This window comes from Dermacentor variabilis, chromosome 3 (assembly GCF_050947875.1).
Source record: "Dermacentor variabilis isolate Ectoservices chromosome 3, ASM5094787v1, whole genome shotgun sequence".
Lineage (NCBI taxonomy): Eukaryota > Metazoa > Arthropoda > Arachnida > Ixodida > Ixodidae > Dermacentor > Dermacentor variabilis.
Genome location: NC_134570.1, coordinates 62,833,530 through 62,853,985, shown reverse-complemented (window position 1 = coordinate 62,853,985; position 20,456 = coordinate 62,833,530). Strand labels below are relative to the sequence as shown.

At 48.5% G+C, this 20,456-nt stretch overlaps 1 protein-coding gene across 1 annotated transcript in view; it reads right to left on the bottom strand.

The window, feature by feature from the left end:
* Nucleotides 1–20,456, bottom strand: part of LOC142574549 (solute carrier family 7 member 14-like) — a 177,876-nt gene that overhangs the window by 102,565 nt on the left and 54,855 nt on the right. The gene's annotated exons all lie outside the window — the stretch shown is intronic.

Below are 20,456 nucleotides of genomic sequence, written 5' to 3'. Positions count from 1 at the left end.
GAAATGTCGGGACGACCAGCGATCATTTGCCTGTTGTGTTTGAAGTGGTAGGTCCGCAGTCCACCGTGGAGGCTCGCATCCACTCTTTTGTGGATTACCGTACATTTAAAAATTGCTTGCGGACTACTTTCAAATCAATGGAAAATTCTCCATTGAAAGCCGAGGATATTTGCTCAATCATTGATAATTCGCGCAAAAGATCAGAGTTCCAGGTAAAGGCATGTAAAAACACTGCTTCTACAAATTGGTGGAATGACGAGTGCTCGCGGGACTACAAGCGACGCAAGGCTGCATGGAAACAACTCATGCATAACCAATCTCCGAAAAACTGGAAAAACTATAAATTTATTGCTGGAACATTTAAAAGAACGGTAGGTAAGGCAAAAGACGATTACAATGTCCGACATTTCGAATTCCTTTCGAAAGCAAATAATAAGCGTGCATTATTTCGGTTTTTAATATCCCAAAAAATGATTCCACGTCCCTTGAACTGGGAGTCGGTAGTTTTAACCACAAGTGAAAAAGCTGACACTCTAAATGTAATCGCGCAAGGGTTAGAGACCCGCTTCGCTACCTCTCTTCCCTTCTCTCCTTACGCGCAGGGCAATTCAGAAGATTTCGAAGAGTTTTCCATGGCAGAATTGTCCCAAGCCGTTCACTGTTTATCAACTGCAGCCCCAGGTCCCGATGGAGTCACTACCAAGATGATTAAGCTTTTCTTTGAAGTCGCTCCTAACGGCTTGTTAGATACCATAAATTACTCAGTACAATATGCATGGTTCCCACCTGTGTGGAGAATTGCGAAGGTGATTCCTCTGCTGAAAGACCAAACCAAAGGGTATGTCCTAGACAATATTCGGCCTATTTCTCTAACATCAAATTTCGTAAAATTAATAGAAAGATTATTAAACGCACGTAGGGTTCAGTTTGTGACCACAAGAGAATTATTGAGCCCCTGCCAAATTGGATTCAGACCTGGGATGTCCATTTGGTGCGCACATATCGACCTAGAAAGCCGAATTCAGTTGGCTCGTTACCAAAAACAATATGCTGCCCTAGTCACATTAGACATTTCTAAAGCATACGATAGTGTGGAATACACTTTATTAATAAAGAGGATGCAGGATATTGGATTGCCAGACTACTTCGTGACGTGGACTGCCGAGTTCTTGCAGGGCAGGGAGTTTTACTGTGCTCAAAGCGGAATTTCATCGGGAAAATTCAGACAAACACGCGGGGTTCCTCAAGGGGCAGTTTTGTCCCCGCTGCTGTTTAACATCCTACTCAGCTCCATTCCTCATCATCAAAATGTAAGCACGTACGTTTACGCTGATGATATAGCGTTTTTTGCATCAGCAAGGGATATTCAGTCTCTGTACGAATGCTTACAGGAATACTTATGCGAGCTAGAAGCATGGCTAGACAGTATTCGCTTGTCCCTTAATGTAAATAAGAGTGCCGTTCTTGTCTTTCCCCTACAAGACCCAGTTACTATATCCCTTTCATACCGTCATTCCACTATCCCACAAGTGGAAAAGGTCAGGTACCTTGGAATTATTTATGATAGTAATCTTGATTGGCGTCAGCATATTGACCATATATCTTCGAAAGCTTCTCGTGCAATGGGGATATTACGAAGGATAAGTAATTATCGATGGGGCATGCGCAGAGAAACACTCATAATGATTTACCGCATGTATATTCGACCTATAATAGAGTTCGGTTGTGTGTTATTCTCCGGCGCCGCGGCTTACAAGCTACACCCACTAGTTTTGCTGGAACGGGAAGCGCTTCGCTTATGTCTGGGGCTACCAAAGTTTGTAGCCAACGCTGTGCTCTACATGGAAGCACGATTACCTTGCCTTGAAATGAGATTTAAAATACTTACTGTCCAAACATTTATAAGGCTCTATGAATCCCCACTAAGAAGATCCCAGTCCATCTTCATCAAACAACGAGTCCAATTTTTTGGAGTCAGATGGCCACGGTTTCACACGCCACAAGTCATTGTATCGCAATCGTTATTGAATCCGTTAGACGTAAATATAAATGACATAATCACGGAAAACAGCATCTCAAATTCACTAGTTATTACTTATGATGACCTATACCCAAATAATGCAAAGCAGCTTCCCTCGCATATTCTTAACGGCTTACTCCAGGATCACTTGAATCAACTCCACACTAACGTAATTATAGCAACGGATGCTTCGCAGAGTGAAGAAAAGGCAGGAGTTGGAATTTTCTCATCATCATTGGACTGGTCTTCTTCTATTCGGCTTCCCGACTTCACTCCAATATACCTAGCGGAATTCCTAGCTGTTGTCCTAGCTTTACGAAAGCTACAATCTTCCAGGACAACGGCGGTAATAATCACAGATTCTTTGTCGCTGTGCACCTCACTTACTGCTCCCGGCGAGTCACACATATTGAAAACTTTTTACTCACTGGCTCCTAGTCATTTGAGAAGTTTACGATTAATATGGGTACCTGGGCACAAAGGCATATTTATGAATGAAGTGGCAGACAGCTTGGCCAAGGCTTCTATCAGCGGCCCAGTGCTTCCCCTTCTTCCAACGATGGGTTTTATCACGTCCGCCAGGTTTAGAAGATACATCCTTTTAACATCACAATCGAACCTTAAATCATCCTTGGAACTACGCCACTTACAATTCCCTTGGAGCAGGAAGTTTTGCAAAACAAGACAAACGGAAGTTACATTAACGAGACTACGTTGTCGAGTCCCATCTCTAAATTTTTACATGCACCGATCTGGTCTGGCAATATCCCCATTGTGCCATTTTTGCAATGCATTAGAGACGATTGAGCACTACTTGCTGGAATGCCGGCGTTTCTCCTCCGTGAGGAAAATGACATTAGAAATTACAGTGCGACAGCTTGGCCTGCCATTGAACACTCCGGTACTACTGTCCTTCGGAGCGTCTGTGCTTGGGCACTCACACAGGAATGTGTGCTTCGCCTTAGAAAAATTTATTATTGAATCAAACCGATTTCATTGATGACCATATTATTATATTTATTCCTCCTCTATTGCCGCATTGATATATTATAGATACTTTTTTTTCCCTCTACGTAGCATGACAGTCTACTGAACCGTTTCGATTTTCTCTCGGCTAAATTCATGTAACAAAATTTTAGGTTGTTACCTCCATTTTCTGCACACTTAAGCAAAGTCTGCCCGACTCTTGGCCAATCCCCGCGAGTGGGTAAGCGCCAAACTCATCAAGGACATCATCATCATCATCATCATCATCATCATCATCATCATCATCATCATCATCATCATCAAGTATTACACAGTATGCGTTAACCGAAGGGGCGCTATAGCTTATTTTTAATAAACAGGAACTTCCTCAGGCCACCCCTCCTGATTTAGAACGTGAACGCGTGACTACACAATGCGGTAGATTAACCATTCAGGAAATGCGAGTATTCATCTTTCAGGCTTCGCTGCACGCAGCAGTTATCGATGTCATTTGATTACAAATATGAATACAAAAAGGTGCTTTATTGACATGCATATCAAAGAGCGAAGGTCAGTAGTGCATTTTTACCCACAGAGTACATGAAGACCGCTATCAAATCGCCTGATACTGTCTCATGAATGCAATCTCCTGGAGCAAGAAAATAAAATAAAATTCCAACTTATCAAGTCATTGCCCGCACAAGAAAGCGAAATATGGGAAAAGAGGGAGAGTCACGAAAACAAAGAAACAAAAGAAAGATGCCTTCATCTGCTCTACACATCATTCTGGACACCGGCATCGGTTTGCTTTCTGGGCATCTCCATCTTGCTCCTCCGCGATAGAAGCTTTTCACTTAACGACAATCTGTGGTCTTTTTTCTACTAGTACCAGTGGGCTGCACTTTATCAGTCTCGACGAACTTTCCTACACTGCCAGAGTCTCTTTAACCCGTGCGACCCTGCTTGTCGCCAGCATCGGCCAGCCTTACGCCAGTATCGACTGCGCCTTCGTCGACACCAGACGGCGCTTCGCCATCTCCCGTCTTCTCGTGAGCAGTCGCCTCTTCAGCCCTTTTCTTTTCCTCGCTTTTCTTCTTTTCTACGCCGGCCTTCATCTCAATAGCGCTAGTGATTTCGTCTTCACTGCTAGTCATCCGCTTGTTGTCTCGACGTAGACCACCGCTAGCTCTCTTCTCCGAACTGCTGGCCTTGTCAACGATGGCATGGTTTTCGCTGTTGCTAGTGGCAGTTTCACCAGCGTTTATATTCCCTTCACTGCGACGTTTCTCACTATCGCTAATGCTCCTTTGATTACTCTTGAACTTGTCCGTACTGACCTGCTTTATACCACTGCTCGCCATATTTCCATCGGCGTTATTCTTCTCTTCACTGGCGTGCCTTTCTCTAGCACTGATCATTTCCTTACCACTGTTATTCGTACTGCTACCGCTGTCCTCCTTTCCACTGGTCTCACTCGTCTTGTCCACACTGCGTCCCTTCCCTTCAGCAGCGTTCAACCCACCAGAGTTGATATTCAGTTCACTGCGACGTTCCTCACTGTCGCTAATGCTCTTTTGATTACTCTTGAGCTTGTCCATACTGACCTGCTTTTCACCACTGCTCGCCATATTTCCATCGGCGTTACTCTTCCCTTCACTGGCGTGCCTTTGTCTGGCACTACTCATTTCCGTACCACTGTTATTCGTACCGCTACCGCTGTCCTTCTTTTTACCGGTCTCGCTCGTCTTGTCGACATGGCGTCCCTTCCCTTCAGTGGCGTCCAACCCTTTGTCGTCGTCGGTGACCCGGCCAGAAAAATCCTCCTCAGACGCATCGGACGGCTTGCTCTCTTGTTTGTCCGTGCGATCGATGACGAAGTAGTTGGCCGCCAAGAGGGTCAGGCGGTTCTTGGACACGTACGAGTCCAGCATGAAGTTCACTGTGGGGGACGGCGCGTCCATGAGCTTCGCGGACCAGTCCGTGTCGGCCGGCTGTTCGTACACCAGGAACACGAACCGCGCCCGGCCGCTGTTGCTCGGCGGGCGCGGCTGCTCGTACGAGACGCGGCAGATGGGCCGTTTTTCGTGGGTGGCGTCGCGCGCGTAGTTGGTCACGAACCACAGCACGTGGTTCCGCTCGTAGGGGGCGCTGCGCGTCGGGTAGTCCGGCCCGAGGAGGAGGACCGAGTAGCGTCTGCCTGGCTTGGTCTCGAAGGCGAACTTGGGCACGTGTGTGAGCGCGGAAGGCTCGATGTGATTTCCCATCAGCACCGTGGCGTACGGGTAGAACACGGCCACCGGAAGCGGCGGCACGTCAGAGATTACTTCCGGAACGATCTACGAGGCGAGACGGGATTGATGAAATGTGAATTCGGGCTGCTTTGGAGCAGTCTTGTCGTTGTTTACAGCGGAAAATGCAACGCGATGGCGAAGGAATCCACAAGCACGACACGAGATGGTACACTCGAGAGTTTGTCAATCACTTGCTGCTGAACGCGAAAGGGCGCATCGGCTCGGCTCGCTTAATCGGCTCATTTGAGTAGAGTGTCGTAAATATCGCTCGATTGAAATAGTGGTCGCTTCGCAATAACGCCTCTCCACGAATAATGTGCTGAATACTTAAGAATACGATTTTGTGATCTTGTCATTTCGGGTGTATACTCAGAAGCACTGTAACACATCCGTCTCTCAAGCAATACCTCAATTCAAGGACCCTCCAATAGCGTGCCTTTGGTGTGCAATGGATACGTTAGTCTAAGGGTGACGTGGCAATCTGCTACTTGGAGTCGAGAAAGAGCGTAGAATCGACGCGCGTTTGTGAATACAAGTGGAAGGCATGGGCTAGACCGTATTGCCTAACTTACAAACGCGCATGATTCAATAAAAAAAGTTCAAATATGAAGAATTTGGTTTCGCAAACAATCAGCTTTTCTTCTTGCAAGATCTCTTCGTCAGTTAAAGGCGTTAGGACTCCCGAGCCTTTCGATCTTACGAACCAATCTTTTGCACGTGGTTGCTAAGAAGAAGTACACGCCGAACGCAGTGTCTGTCAACTTTGATACTTTATTTTATAATGATCTTCAACTTTGCGACGTCCATTTCTGAACATGCAAACATTAAACTGATTAACTCATGAGTTCATCTTATTATACTGCGCGATGCAAATGAACGAGTCGTCACTTGATTCGAATGGGACGAAAGGCCAAATAGGCATTCAATGCTACGATTTGTACAACCGAAGGTGCCGACACCAACGCTCTTGGAGCTTGATGGGGAATTAGCACAAGTTCGACAAAATTACTTCCTTAACTTCTCTTTTTTTGTGTCTGTGTGTTTTTGCATACGGAGTAAAATATGAATGAACAACAGAACTACTGATTTGTCGCTCAGGGTTAAGGCTTGTTTGTCACAGACCTTAGAGGAAAAGTCGAGAGGACGTTCGCGGTATAGTTGGACTATAACAGGGAGGACGAGATGGGAGAATGGGACGGGTCTCGTGGCCGGGGTTTCGCGCGTTATTTTAACGCGTTTCAATGCGTATTTTATGGCGTAGTTTTTAATGCGATGCTAACTCGCTTCACTGTATGTGTGTCAGTCACTATGTGCCGCTTTTAAATGACAAAAAAAAACAATCCTTTAAAATTTCACAATGCTGGGCGGAATCGAGCCCCCGTCATATATATTCGGACAATCTTGTCTGAATAAATATTCACTCACGCGCCACGACTAGGTTTCATGGCGGCGCCGCTAGGTGGCGTAGCGTGTCAAGTGGGAAGAGGGTGTCTCAATATCAAGCCCTGCACTTTAAGTTGGAAGCGCGAGAAAGGAGCCCGCGGCTGCATACATGCACGATACATGACGAGTTTCGGCGTTGGCGATAGGGTTTTTCGCTGCACCGCTTAAATGCTGAATCGCATTAACTCGGCATTTATCGTGAGATGACCCGCCGCAGTGGCGTAGTGGCTTTGGCGTTGCGTTGCTAAGCGCGAAGACGCGGGATCGAAGCCCGGCCGTGGTGGCCGAATTTCCAACGAGGTGAAACGCAAAAAACTACAAAAAAAAAACGCCCGTGTACCCAGTCATAGGGGAAACGTTAAAGAAACCCAGGCAGTAAAAATTAGTCTGGAGTCCCCCACCACAATGTGCGTCGCAATGATATCGTGGGATTTGCACGTATGACCTCACACGTTCATTAACTTCAATTATTCGCGAGATGGAGTCTGCCGGAATTTTATCCTTCCTCCCTCCGTGCATGGGCTACGTATACATACTACGTCTTGTATTGCTTCACGGGAGGGGCAGACATTCTGAGCTGATCTACTGACCCTCCGCCGTGGTGTCTTAGCGGCTATGATGTTGCGCTGCTAAGCACGAAGTCGTGGGATGAAATACCAGCCACAGTGGCCGCATTTCGATGGAGGCGCGATGCAAAAACGTCCGTGTCCCGTGCAATGGGGGCCCGTTAAAGATACCCTAGTGCTCAAAATTAATCCGTAGTCCCCCACTACGGCGTGCCTCATAATCAAAACTCGGTTTTGGCACGTAAAAACCCAGAATTCAGGTCCATTGACCGCTATCTGAACTGAAACCCGGCATACTCACAACTTTCTCACATTGTACCCTATATTTACACCCACTAAAAGATCCTTCGATGAATCACGCGAGATGGTGAGTTAATTTAGTCGCTTTATTTTTTGACGCATTACGCTTATAAATATGTGTCGCTAAATCTGTACTACTTCGCTAAACCGAAAAGTTCATAAAGTCGAGTTCTGTCTAATTGAGGTTTGGCTTAAAAGGAAAAAAAAAGTCGCGGTTTCGCCTGAAAGGCGAAGCATCGATTGCGATAGCGCATTAGCAGACAGCCATACGAAGTAAGGATATCAGTTTTATCGGCTGTATCAAGTGTAAACATTAGCTTTCAAATTAAACAACATGGTGACAGTGCGCGTACAGCAAACACATCCCACTCGATGGCTGCGGACACTCGCTGTCGAAACGCTGGCGCGAGAAAGCGCGGCAGCAGCAGCGAGCGAAGTGACCTTGGTGCTGTCTATCGTTTCAACGCAAACTGAGCGCCCGGAACCCACAGCACGCACAAAGTTCTGAACAGTCGACGCATCTGTAGTCAGGTACAACTTTAGGAGGCAGCGTCATTTGACCCTCAAATGCGGATGCGCAGGAGCATCCACCAATAAGTGCTCACTGTAGACTGACGTCATGAACCGGACGGCCATTGACCCTTCCGACGGAGAACATGGCAGCCTGTGCTTCGAACCGGGCCGAGTCGCGTCAGCGGGACGATTTCTTTAGTCGCGGAGGCAATCGGCTGCCGCGCTTTGGTCATCTGGGCGGGGCCTCTCCTGCCTGCTTAAGATGTACCCGACTACAGACTCTGCCCCCAAAGCAGATCGCTCTTAAGATACGGTCGCCCGACAGGCCGCCACATACGCAGTTGCAGCCGGAGTAGAACGCCGCCCGCCCTCGTAACGCTGGGTGCCTCGCGCGCGACGGAAGACGGCGCGCTTCCGCTCCGCTCTGCACTGTTTCGCTTCGGCGAGATTGAGCAGCGATCATGGGCTACCCTGGTACGCTTTCACTTCAAAGAACTATCTGAGCATACGCTGTGTACACAACATGGTGAATCGCGTGGAATAGGTTGATCCCATAATCGTCCGAATGAACGTGGTGCCTTACTTTATCCTCTCGTAGTCTGGCGTCCATCAATTTCGACAGATTGGCCAGGGCGTCGGCGAACGGGTGCGGTGCTTCCTGACTTTGCTTCGCTCTGTGCGAATGGGAGTGGCTGAGGTTGGACAGCGGCACAAAGCTGGCCGCCAGAGCAACGCTCAGTATGAGCGAAGGAGACGGCATGGCCCCTTCTTCTTGGTCGGTGTGGCAGCGAGAGATCGAGAGCTATCATTCGCGTATTAGTAGATGATGATAATGAGTACCGGACTATGGCACATACCCACAACTGGGATTTGGTCGGGAGGCGGGCGATACATTCTAAATAAATAAATAAGTTCCGCAGTATGTTACACTCCTGTAGCACATGAAGGCGAAAGCCTAGTGCACACTTGGAAATGATTTAAGCGATCGCCGGGGTCAGACTTCTTGCAAGACATAACTAGCCGCAGTGCAAAGTACACGAGTGGCGCTTTAGGTCGACCTCCTGAACGGAATATGCGAGCACTTAATGCACTACCTAAAGGTGCAGCATGCTTGTGGCCAGTAAGTGTTACAAATGTGTGACGCAAACCGAACAAAATTTCCTTGCGTCCTCTCAGCAGGGGAGGCAGCACTCGCGGTCGAACGCCTTGCTCCCGCCACTTCGCACGTCGCACTGTTACGTCTCAACACCACGTGTCAACCACGTCCCAACACCACGTCCCAACACCACGTGTCACCACGTGGCGTTTGCCACGTGTCAAAGCACCGCACCTCCTAACCAGACGTCAGCGCGGCGTGGACAACGACTAAAAGCGATCACCCCACCATTACCTGGAAACCGGAGAAAAGGATCAACGGGAGGGAACCCCGACAACGAATGGACAGGTGCAGTTAATAGAGAGGTTTAGCTTGTCCGCAATTCCGGCAAAACGCAGGCGGACGGGGCGTTGGGGCGGAGGCGTAAACGTGAGTGGTCTGCATGGTACAGCCACCTGGTGGAGCAGTGCTCAAACAGACAGAAACAGCTAATATTGCATTAATCGAGCGTGTTCTTCTTCGCTCCTGGTGTACATTTGTGGCAGCAACACGATTACGCCAGTGCCGAAAATTTACACCAGCAGCGATGGAGAATGTGACCTGCGTTTTACCGGAATACCGGACAAGCTAAACCTCTCTAATTAGATGAGTCAAATCCCCACCCATCCCTCGGCACTTTTATCCAGCCGTCAAGACAGCGTGTTAACCGACTACTGCAGGATTCCACGAGAGGCCCTCAGCCCGCGCCTAACCTTACAGGCTGAGCGAAGAAGACAGGGTGCAAACTGGCTGTGTCAGGATTCCACGAAAGGACCGCAGCCCGCGCTTCACCCACCAGACTGAACGAAGAACGGGGTGGGCAACGACGAACGAACCAGGTGCAGCCGGATGATTTCTTTCTGCCGCAAATTCCAAACCAGTTTCTTCGAGGCGGAGTTACTGCAGGTTATGGATAGCATGGACGTGGCATCGCCTATGCTAGTCGACGATGGTGATTTGCTGCTGGACAGTCTTCAGATTCCCTTGTCGACTCGCGTAAAGACGACGGGATTAAAAGCAGATACTTTTCGAGAGTGAGACAGAGGGTCCTGATGTGAACTGAGACGGTAATTTGGTCTTGTATGGAGTGCGCTTCCGCAATGACGCCGTGTAACTAAGCTAGATAAACCCTTTTTGCTTCATTTTGTACAACTTGACGTCGTAGATTGTGGGCTTGGTGGATTCCATGCCCTGAACACCATCCTAGCCGCAACAGCACCTTATTTCTCGCTTGCTGAACATACTCGGACGTAGCATACTTCCTACCCCTACCGCGCGATCCACTAGGCCCCGGGCTAGCGTCCTCCATCGCCATCTATGTGGCTTGGCAGTCGACTGCCGCCACAAGCGCCGCCGTCGTCGAGTGACGTCAGTGACGCAACTCCCGTTTTTCTGTGTGCACGCGCTGCTCGCTTCCATCCCCACCCGCCAATCGCTCGGAGGAGGTCACGTGGGCTTTTTTTTTTAATCGCCGCGTTTCCTTTCAAGGCCATCGCGCAACGAGCCACTTAAGGCTTTCGCCTTAAAACTGACTCGCCATCCCGGCCCTGAGAAAGCGGATGTCCAGCGAAGCTGTTGAAAATCACCACTACAACTGCTGAGGGGGAAATGCAATGCCTTATTGCGTTAGAGTAACGGTAGTAATGGTAACTTCAACAAATGGCAGTATTGGGGGTAATTGTAATTTAGTGACGTCACTCCCCACGTCGCGAGATTCCGTCGCCGCGGCACCTTGGGCAACCGTCACCGCGAAACGTCTGCAGGGAGCGCTGCGTGTTTCGCGTTGTTATCAGGAGCGCCTTATCATCAATTATGTGGGTCGTATGCTCGTTTTGCGCTTGTTTTTTATTGAAACGAATCCTGTTTGGTATGTTGTATGCGTGATTCTAAAGAATGTAATCACTTTTCGCTTCACTTTGCTGAATGCTTCAAGCCTGCTTCTCCGCCGTGCGGGTCCGTCCGGAATTGTAGTGCCTCCGGGATCGGTCCAAATCTTTGCCCACGGACGCGGACATGAAAAAATTGGAGGACGCTTAAGCTTCGCCTTCAAGAGTTGAACGCGACAGCGTTCCCGTCGACCCGCCAAGGGGTGTAAGACAATGGGCTACGGCGCAGCGACTACGCGCCCCGCATAGGACGCGGAGCGTCGAGCAATGCAGCGTTCGGCGCGACAACGAAATGTGCGCCTGAGCAAGCGACGCACGCCTGAGCCTAAACAGCTCGTTTCTAAGGCAACACCGCGTTCACTAGAGGCGCTTTTGTACCGCTTTGAAGCATCGAACTCGTGGCTCAGTGGTAACATCTCCGTCTCACACTCTGGAGACCCTGGTTCGCTTCCCACCCAGCCCATCTTGGAAGTTGCTTTTTATTTATGAAGTGCCTGCCGTGATTTATCGCTCACGGCCAACGTCGCGGACGCCGACGCCGACACCGACACCGACGCCGACGACACCGGCATTTCTGCGACACGAGCTCCTTAACGCTATTGCGTTAAAATGTCGATCAGCGAGCTGCTAACAGCTTCTCTGTAATAAAGAAAAAGGCGTGTCAATAACATTGCTAGGAAGCCAAAACATGCATGTATAGGCTCCCTAAGTATTACGTTTGCCTTGCATGCGGTTTTAGCAAGCGACGCTCTATGCTAACCTTACTGATAGACGTTTTGCGTCGAAACATATAGCGATAGGCATGTGCCTTGCTTATGGACGTGTTATTTTAAAGGATATGACGTAATCGTAAAAGTTACTATTTCGGAAAATTTTAACATTAATGCGGTTTATAATGCAAATTAAATACGAGGACAAAAGTTGCAGATTTTCAGGGAAAGTTCGGGGGCTTTTGGATATATCATACGTTAGCAGACTGCGACATTTGGCTCCATCCGCATTGACAGTTGTTTGTCAGCACGTTGTTTACACCTCAGGAGGTTATTAAAGAGAACTTGCTGGAGTGGAGATGCCGTCTTAACGTTAGCATATAGCGGGGAATATACGACGTTTATCCCCGCTATTTATCCCACTCGATGCTTCACCTCGCAGTACAGATATCGTTGGACGTCTTTCTTTCTGTCACAAGTTTCAGAAGGAAGCGTAAATGTTCTTTTTTTTTTTTAATCTTATGGCACATGATGATACCAACCCGTAGCCAAAGGTAGCATTTAAGGCAATAACATCGAGCTTTTCTTTTCAAATACCCCTAATATTTGTAATAACTGACCAAAAGCTGCGAGAAGTTTCAGCGGTCGCGGCCCTCTTTTCAGAGCAGAAGTACAAGCAAACTCTGGCTTCACCTGTGTTGGTAAAAAAAAAAAAAAAAAACTACGGGTGCTACCACTCCAGCTTTTTTATAAAACCTCCTTGGTTACCCTCCTGTAACAGGTGAAGGTGAAAGCCTGCTGCACATTTCGTAATACATGGAGTTTTAAGATCGGTGGTGTTCGACTGGCAAGACATAACGGGCCGCAGTCTGAAGTAAACGTGTGGCAACTCTTGTCTGCGAGCTTCGGCCTCTACGCTACATTGCCGTATCGCATCATCGCGTTACTGCTTTCGCATCCCGGCTTCTTCGGCTCGTTTTCGACGCTGAGCCACGGCGTCGCGCGCTCGTATAGCGGGGTCAGAGTCGCGCCAACGACGTCTCTGTTCGACTTTACGTTGCATCACCTCAACAGGGGAAAGCAGCAGTCGCCGTCGAACGGCTTGCTCCCGCCGCTTCGCACTTCACACTTCGCTTCTCGCTTGGCGAGCACTCTTTGCCGAAGCGTGATTCTGAGGGGGTATGAGTTGCTTTATTGATTGTGCGTATGCTAGTTCTGAGCTTGTTCTTTATTGAAGCGTATGCTTTTCTGTGTGTTGTATGGGTGGTATCAATTAATGTACGAACCATTGCATTTTTGCTTGTTTACGGGTGTATGAGCCATTGCTAATGATGACAATTTTTTTTACCACTCGACTAGACACCGCCTTAAGGGGGTATGAGCCATTGCAACGAGCTACTTGAAACTTTCGCCTTAATAAATAAATAAATAAATAAATGAGAGGCAATAGGTTGGTTGGTTGGTTGGTTGGTTGGTTGGTTGGTTGGTTGGTTGGTTGGTTGGTTGGTTGGTTGGTTGGTTGGTTGGTTGGTTGGTTGGTTGGTTGGTTGATTTTTGCCATAAATCAAAGTTGAGACCCACCGTAGGGGATTAGCCAAGAATCAGATGCAAATGAAAAGGTTGACTTGGCTTTCTTTAAATGATGGCACGCACCAAATACAGCGGTTGGCCAAGAGCCTGATATCACTACAAAATGCACTGATTTTCTTTTTCTTTTTTTTTACAGCGCAGCTCTCAGGCCCCGTTCCTCCGACGAGTGTCGGCGTCGGTGTAACTGAGCGAATGAGCATAGCGAGAGATGAAATTGAACGCGGGGCGCAGCGGGGGGATGAAAGACGCAAGGAGGAAAGCGGAGAAGGAGGGTACAGCGGTAGGGTGAGAAGAAAAGCGTAGTGGGGCGACCATAACTACGAGATGGCGCCAGAGTAGGCCGTGTCGTAAAGGTCCTTCATCTTTCAAAAGTAGCGCCATTCTTAGATCTTTCCGCCACCCTGCTCTCCTCGGCGTCTTCTCCTCGCTGACTCCTGTCGCCCCAGCTTCCTGCGCTCCCCCATTGGCCAAATCATGTCACGTGGAAGCACGCGTTGCGCTTTTTATATATTTTTTCTTTCCAGCTCGCTGCAACAGCAATTGTCGACCCAGTGTGACGACGCAAACGGATTGATCGATTGCGTTGGCGGACAAGGTCAGATGTGTTAGGGACGAGAACTTCATTGTAATGCCGTGCTGCTGCGCCTTCGGTTGCCGCAAGCGAAATTGGTGAGTGCAAAATGCTTTTTGTTGACCATCTGGCGAGCGCAACGCACAAAGAAAATCGCTGATTTCTTCCGGTAGAGTGTTAGCCATCGTCTACGGCGGCAGGGTCGGCATAGGCGGCGTCACTGTCGAGGCCGCGCCAAGTGGTTGGCGTTACCTTTAGACATTGGGGGGTTTTAGCGTGTCGTCTGGGAGGTGTGTGGGAGGCGGCTGCTCTGAATCGCGTCCACGTGTCACCCAGGCGCTGGCTCTCGCGATCTCCGCATTAGCGAAGTACACGCACCACACTTCGCTCCGCTTGTAACGAGCCGCACGACGCAGGTTGTCCGCGCAGACTCAAATTTTGCATTAGGGAGTATCGTGGTCGTCATTGAATTTTCAATTCAAAAGCTTGCCCTGCGGCACAAAAAAAAAGGAGAATCACGTTATAACTATATGTATAGTTAATGATGTTCAATGGATGAAGTCCATCAGGGATCTATGGTGCGGACCAGAGATACACAGACGCTAGTCAGGCACACTGTAAAACAATTTACACCGTTAAATATCAATAAAGGCGTAGATCGGTCTCTAACTGCACTGTGACACCCGTGTTGGGTGTCAGAGTATTGCTACATACAGATTCACATACAGAGTTACGTACAGATTTGCACACTTATTCACTTTTAAGCGTGTGAATTATTTTACAGTGCGAGCGGCTTGTGTGTATCCCCACTTCTGAGGGATAGTGGCGCCTTCATGAGCTGTAGCGACTGCGGGTCCTAAGATGGGGAATGCACCTTGCTTGAGCAGGAGTAAGGGAACGTGGGGCTGCGCCCGATATCCAGGTCGTTTTGCACGCAAGTTCATATTACGTATTTACAAGGGAATTCACAGTACAAAAAACGTTCAAGAAGAAGTTGTAGCAGCCGATCATTCCCGCCGTCCGTCGCTCTTTTTATCACCCGTGGGCTCATTGTTCAGTCGCCTCCCCACATCAGGCGTCAGGAGACCGATGACCTCAGGTCCCACCAATCCGGAGGTCTGTTGCCCTTTCCCTCCGAAGGGACCCTAGTAGGAAACACACGCACATCACTGGGTACAAACAGGGGAAGGGAGTTAGCACACTGACCCCGTCTTCGGCGTGGACGTGCCAATTTGCGCGGCTGACGGCTGACGGACCTTATCCTTGCGCTGACCGCGTCTCCGGCGTGGGCGCGTCAATTTGGGCGGCCGACAGGAGAAGGACCGTATCCTTGCTAGTTGCCCATTTGAGAATGACCTTGACGAGGCTGTCGGCTCGTTTCCCATAATCGTGTTACTGTGACCGGAGGCTGTCGCTGGGTGAACGGCCGATCACAACAGAGCGCAGTCTGAGACAACTCCCCAAGAGGTGCGGTAGATTTGCGAGACCAGATGGGCGCGAGCAGACAAGGCAAGTCGCGCCGAAGGCTCGGCCACGGTCCAAAGCCTAGGGCGCAGCCTATGTCAGTGCAGGACCCTTCCTTATTAACGCATCTTCCTCGTGGCGGAGGAGGCCGGGTGGAAGGTATGATCCCGACAGGTTTGGTTTAGTTAATAATGTTATTAACAGAATAAGCAAAGGCTACAATAACCAAAATAGGGGAATATATCAAGAAGGTATCAAGAAAATTGCCTTGAAACAAGCAGAAATTCCTCCGCGGCTCTCTATGACAGGGTTCAAGAGGAGAGGTTTCAAGGGAAATATTTTCGGAATGGAAAAATTTACTCAGAGCTGTAAAAATCATACTTCTAAAATGTTTTTTTCCCTCAAATATAAAAAAAGACGTGACATAATAAGAAAGCAATGCTCGATCATCTCATCGTTTCCACAGAATAGGCACAGAGCGGGGAGAGTGCAAGACAAGCCCTGGTGAAAACAAATATTGAAGGCAAAATGTCCGCAGTTTCCTTTTTCTTCGACATCTAGCCCTCCCTCCGTCTTACGCTTCGCTACTGCTATTGCCTCTCGAGTAAATGACAAGTTAAGTTTGACCAAGTTCCGCTGGATGTTTTCTTATGTTTATTTTCATCTTCGCACCCTCCCGTTGTTGAGTAAGCGAGCTCTGCTGTTCGTACGAGATAATCTAGACGAGCGACGCCACTGTTTTCATTTCAGTGGCTGTTTGACTTTCCCACCGGTGACAGTACTTTGACCACCCTCATCATCCACCATTCTCTCCGTGGTTTTCAATACTGTGGCCGTGTAGTGCCGCTCAGCTCACCCGCGGCCACAGAAGAGTTCACGCTGCTCTTCACAACTTTGAAATTTCCTAGGCTTTTATAGACGACTACGCTACACTGATGATGATAGCTTGCGGCCGAAACAGCACCGTGTCATGGTTAGACGCCACAACTACGCACAAGATGTAAGTGGAGCCATCGAATTGTCATCGGCTGTTTAGTTTTTGCCTTTTTGAAGCCCGATAGCTGGCGTACCTTTAACCATTTTGTTCCGGGGCCATCATGGAGTATGCGAATTTCGCTGGCTATAGATACTAAAATGTGGCATTTATTAAGCGCAAAACGCACGGCGCACATTATTTTAGGGGATTTCTTTCTCAATTTTTTTTCCGACGCACGTATACTAATTGAAGACCATCTAACTCTTTCATTACTGCTGGTTTGGCAAGCATTATCGTTCACGAGATACTGTTCAGACTGTGTAAACAATCTGCGTCGTGAAACTTTGCGCTAAACAAACGGGGACACTGAAAGAACACACAAGGACGAGCACCTGTGTCTCCTTTCTGTGTCCCCCTTTGTTCAGCGCAAAGTTTCACGATGAATCAATTCCAACTAGGCCGACTAGCAGTGAAACAATTTTCGTGTCAGGTATACACTGCGTGAGCGATTGTTGCTGCCTTGTATCGCGGGTATTGGCCTCGAGCTCCACCACTGGAAAAGCTGGCGGCACCGTCGGCATGACGTGCTATTAGGGATCACGTGGACATAGCGGCCGCGTCGGCTGCTTCGGGAGCGCCGAAGCGAGCTGAAAACTAGAGTTTAAATTCCCTTGTACGCTGCGGTCCTCATTTAGTGGCGAGATTTTCCCGCTTCGCGTGTCTCCTTTACAACGCTGGAAAGTACTACAATAGGTAGTGGCTGCCTTTGAAGGCGCGCAACATGGTAGGTGCTCGGTGCCGCAGTGCCGGACGTACGCAACGGAGCGCGGTGTCAGCCTTATTCACACGTAGCCGCAGGACAAGACGCTTGGCTCGCAAACCATAAAACCGGCAAACAGTCATCGGCTACAACTCGAGTATCCAGCAAGCACAGACGCGAGGAAGATTTCTGCTACGGCGCCGTGTCTGTGATGTTCGGAAAACGCGGACTGAGACGCTCGCCCGAGTCCGTTGCCCGAGTAATGTCACGACGGTTTGGTCTATGAAATTGTCGATGCTATAGATACTGGCAAGTTCACTGGAGTGGAAAGGGAGTGGTAAGAAGCACATTAAAAAAAGCATGGCATATGGTCATATTTGTGTTATGAATTAATGCACTGCATTACAGAAAAGAAGCAGCGGGAAATCGCACGCTGAGAAGATGGACAAACATACAGTGCGACGCAACTCGAGAAATAATATTGAAACGTCAAAGAATTTAGAAGATTGAATCGTCGCGAAGGCACATCACAGTACCCGTAGACGTCGAAGTCTCTACAATGAAATTATTTCTGAACAGCTCTGATAGCGCCCACGCAACAATGGTTGCTTGTATACTGTCAAATGCTCATATTCTGCGGCCTAAAGCTCATGGCACCGTGCGAAAGCGCGCACGCGGCGAAAGCGAAACAGTGCGCGGACATGCGTGCAGACGCGCAGTCGGTCGCTGCGAATCTGTGCGACTGCTGCATTGAGGCTTCATTCTATTGCGCTCCATTTAGTTATACAAACACTATAAGGACATATTTCACATAGTTTGCTCTCAGCGTTTACCCACCTTTCACGCAAGAAAGCCGGTTCGGAAGTATCCATCGCGGCGACCGCGCGCAGTGGGGTTCACTGTACGTATTCGGTAAAGAGATAGCGTCTGTAAACGAGTCTGCGATTTCAGTTTGGCCAAGATTATTATTTAGACACTAAAAAACTTCTCTCGTTTAGAAAGTACTTACAGAAATGTCCGGGATAGCTCGCGCGTGGTGTTTTCAGTGAGCGCTGACAGCAAAACCTATGAGGAGCACGCCGCGTGATCCCTCATACTACGGCAGCGAGGCGCTTCCGATAGATGGCGACTACGTAACTCCTCGCCGCCAATAATGCGCAAACACTGCAGATGTCTGCTATGTTGGCCCCCATAGGGCAGATCAGTGCGCGCTAAACGCTATGTTCCACATCTCCAATGAATCATTTTCCAGGCACTTGAGATTCTAAGCGCCCCCAAGGTTGTCTAGATCTCCTACATTAGTCTCCTATAGTATTTAGGGCCAGGCGCGCAGAGTCCCTAAAACCTTTTACGACGTCTCTCGCTCATCTCTGAGCTACCTTTCATACTGTTCTGTAGCGCCATTCCTTAGTACACCTTTCCAAGCATTCAAGTGCCGGAAGTCCTCTTACTGCGATGGATCATTGGGACTTCCTACGCGTGAGTGTATTGTAAAAGAAAGCAAGAGCAACAGAGGGCCGCTAGAGGGAATAATCGAAGTACGAAACGAAAAGCTGTTAGCTCGCCCGACGAAGACAAGGACGGCGACAACGGCGCGAAGTCTGCACGATGACGATGCCTTAATCACACGTTGCTGACCCTTATAAAGCTTTAGGCGAGGAACTATAGGTTTCATCATCATCATCATCATCATCATCATCATCATCATCATCATCATCATCATCATCATCATCATCATCATCATCATCATCATCATCATCATCATCATCATCATCATCATCAGCCTGGTTACGCCCACTGCAGGGCAAAGGCCTGTCCCATACGTCTCCAACAACCCCGGTCATGTACTAATTGTGGCCATGCCGTCCCTGCAAACTTCTTAATATCATCCGCCCACCTAACTTTCTGCCGCCCCCTGCTACGGTTCCCTTCCCTTGGGATCCAGTCCGTAACCCTTAATGACCATCGGTTATCTTCCCTCCTCATTACATGTCCTGCCCATGCCCATTTCTTTTTCTTGATTGCAACTAAGATGTCATTTACCCGCCTTTGTTCCCTCACCCAATCTGCTCTTTTCTTATCCCTTAACGTTACACCTGTCATTCTTCTTTCCATAGCTCGCTGCATCGTCCTCAATTTCAGCAGAACCCTTTTCGTAAGCCTCCAGGTTTCTGCCCCATATGTGAGTACTGGTAACACACAGCTGTTATACACTTTCCTTTTGAGGGATAGTGGCAACCTGCTGTTCATGATTTGAGAATGCCTGCCAAACGCATTCCAGCCCATTCTTATTCTTCTGGTTATTTCAGTCTCATGATCCGGATCCGTAGTCACTACCTGCCCTGAGTAGATGTATTCCCTTACCACTTCCAGTGCCTCACTACCTATCGTAAACTGTTGTTCTCTTCCGAGACTGTTAAACATTACTTTAGTTTTCTGCACATTAATTTTCAGACCCACCCTTCTGCTTTGCCTCTCCAGGTAAGTGAGCATGCATTGCAATTGGTCCCCTGAGTTACTAAGCAAGGCAATATCATCAGCGAATCGCAAGTTACTAAGGTATTCTCCATTAACTTTTATCCCCAATTCTTCCCAATCCAGGTCTCTGAATACCTCCTGTAAACACGCTGTGAATAGCATTGGAGATATCGTATCTCCCTGCCTGACGCCTTTCTTTATTGGGATTTTGTTGCTTGCTTTATGGAGGACTACGGTGGCTGTGGAGCCGCTATAGATATCTTCCAGTATTTTTACATATGGCTCATCTACACCCTGATTCCGTAATGCCTCCATGACTGCTGAGGTTTCGACTGAATCAAACGCTTTCTCGTAATCAATGAAAGCTATATATAAGGGTTGCTTATATTCTGCACAATACAATACAATACAACAATAGGTTTAATTTTCTCAACTGTTTCTGCTGAGGGAACGTTACGCTGATTGCCGTTGTATAATTGGTTTTGGTTTCGAAATCACGTTTCATACCAATGTTCTATCAAATCTACAGTTATCATCACTAGCACATACTCTGTGAGATCGTACAGCAGCCCCCCCCCCCCCCCCCCCCTGTTTAAGCTGGAACTCTTACCTCGTCCGATATCTGCTCGTTCGCCTCTTCTTCGTGTCACTCAGCGCTTCCGGCGTCGCGGTGTTCTTAGGTCTTGCCTTTCCCTTTCGACTCCTACGTCCAGTGTCACTGGGACGTGGCAGTAACAGTGCTGCCCATACCTTCGGCAGGCGATGCGAAAGCTCAAACAGACATCGT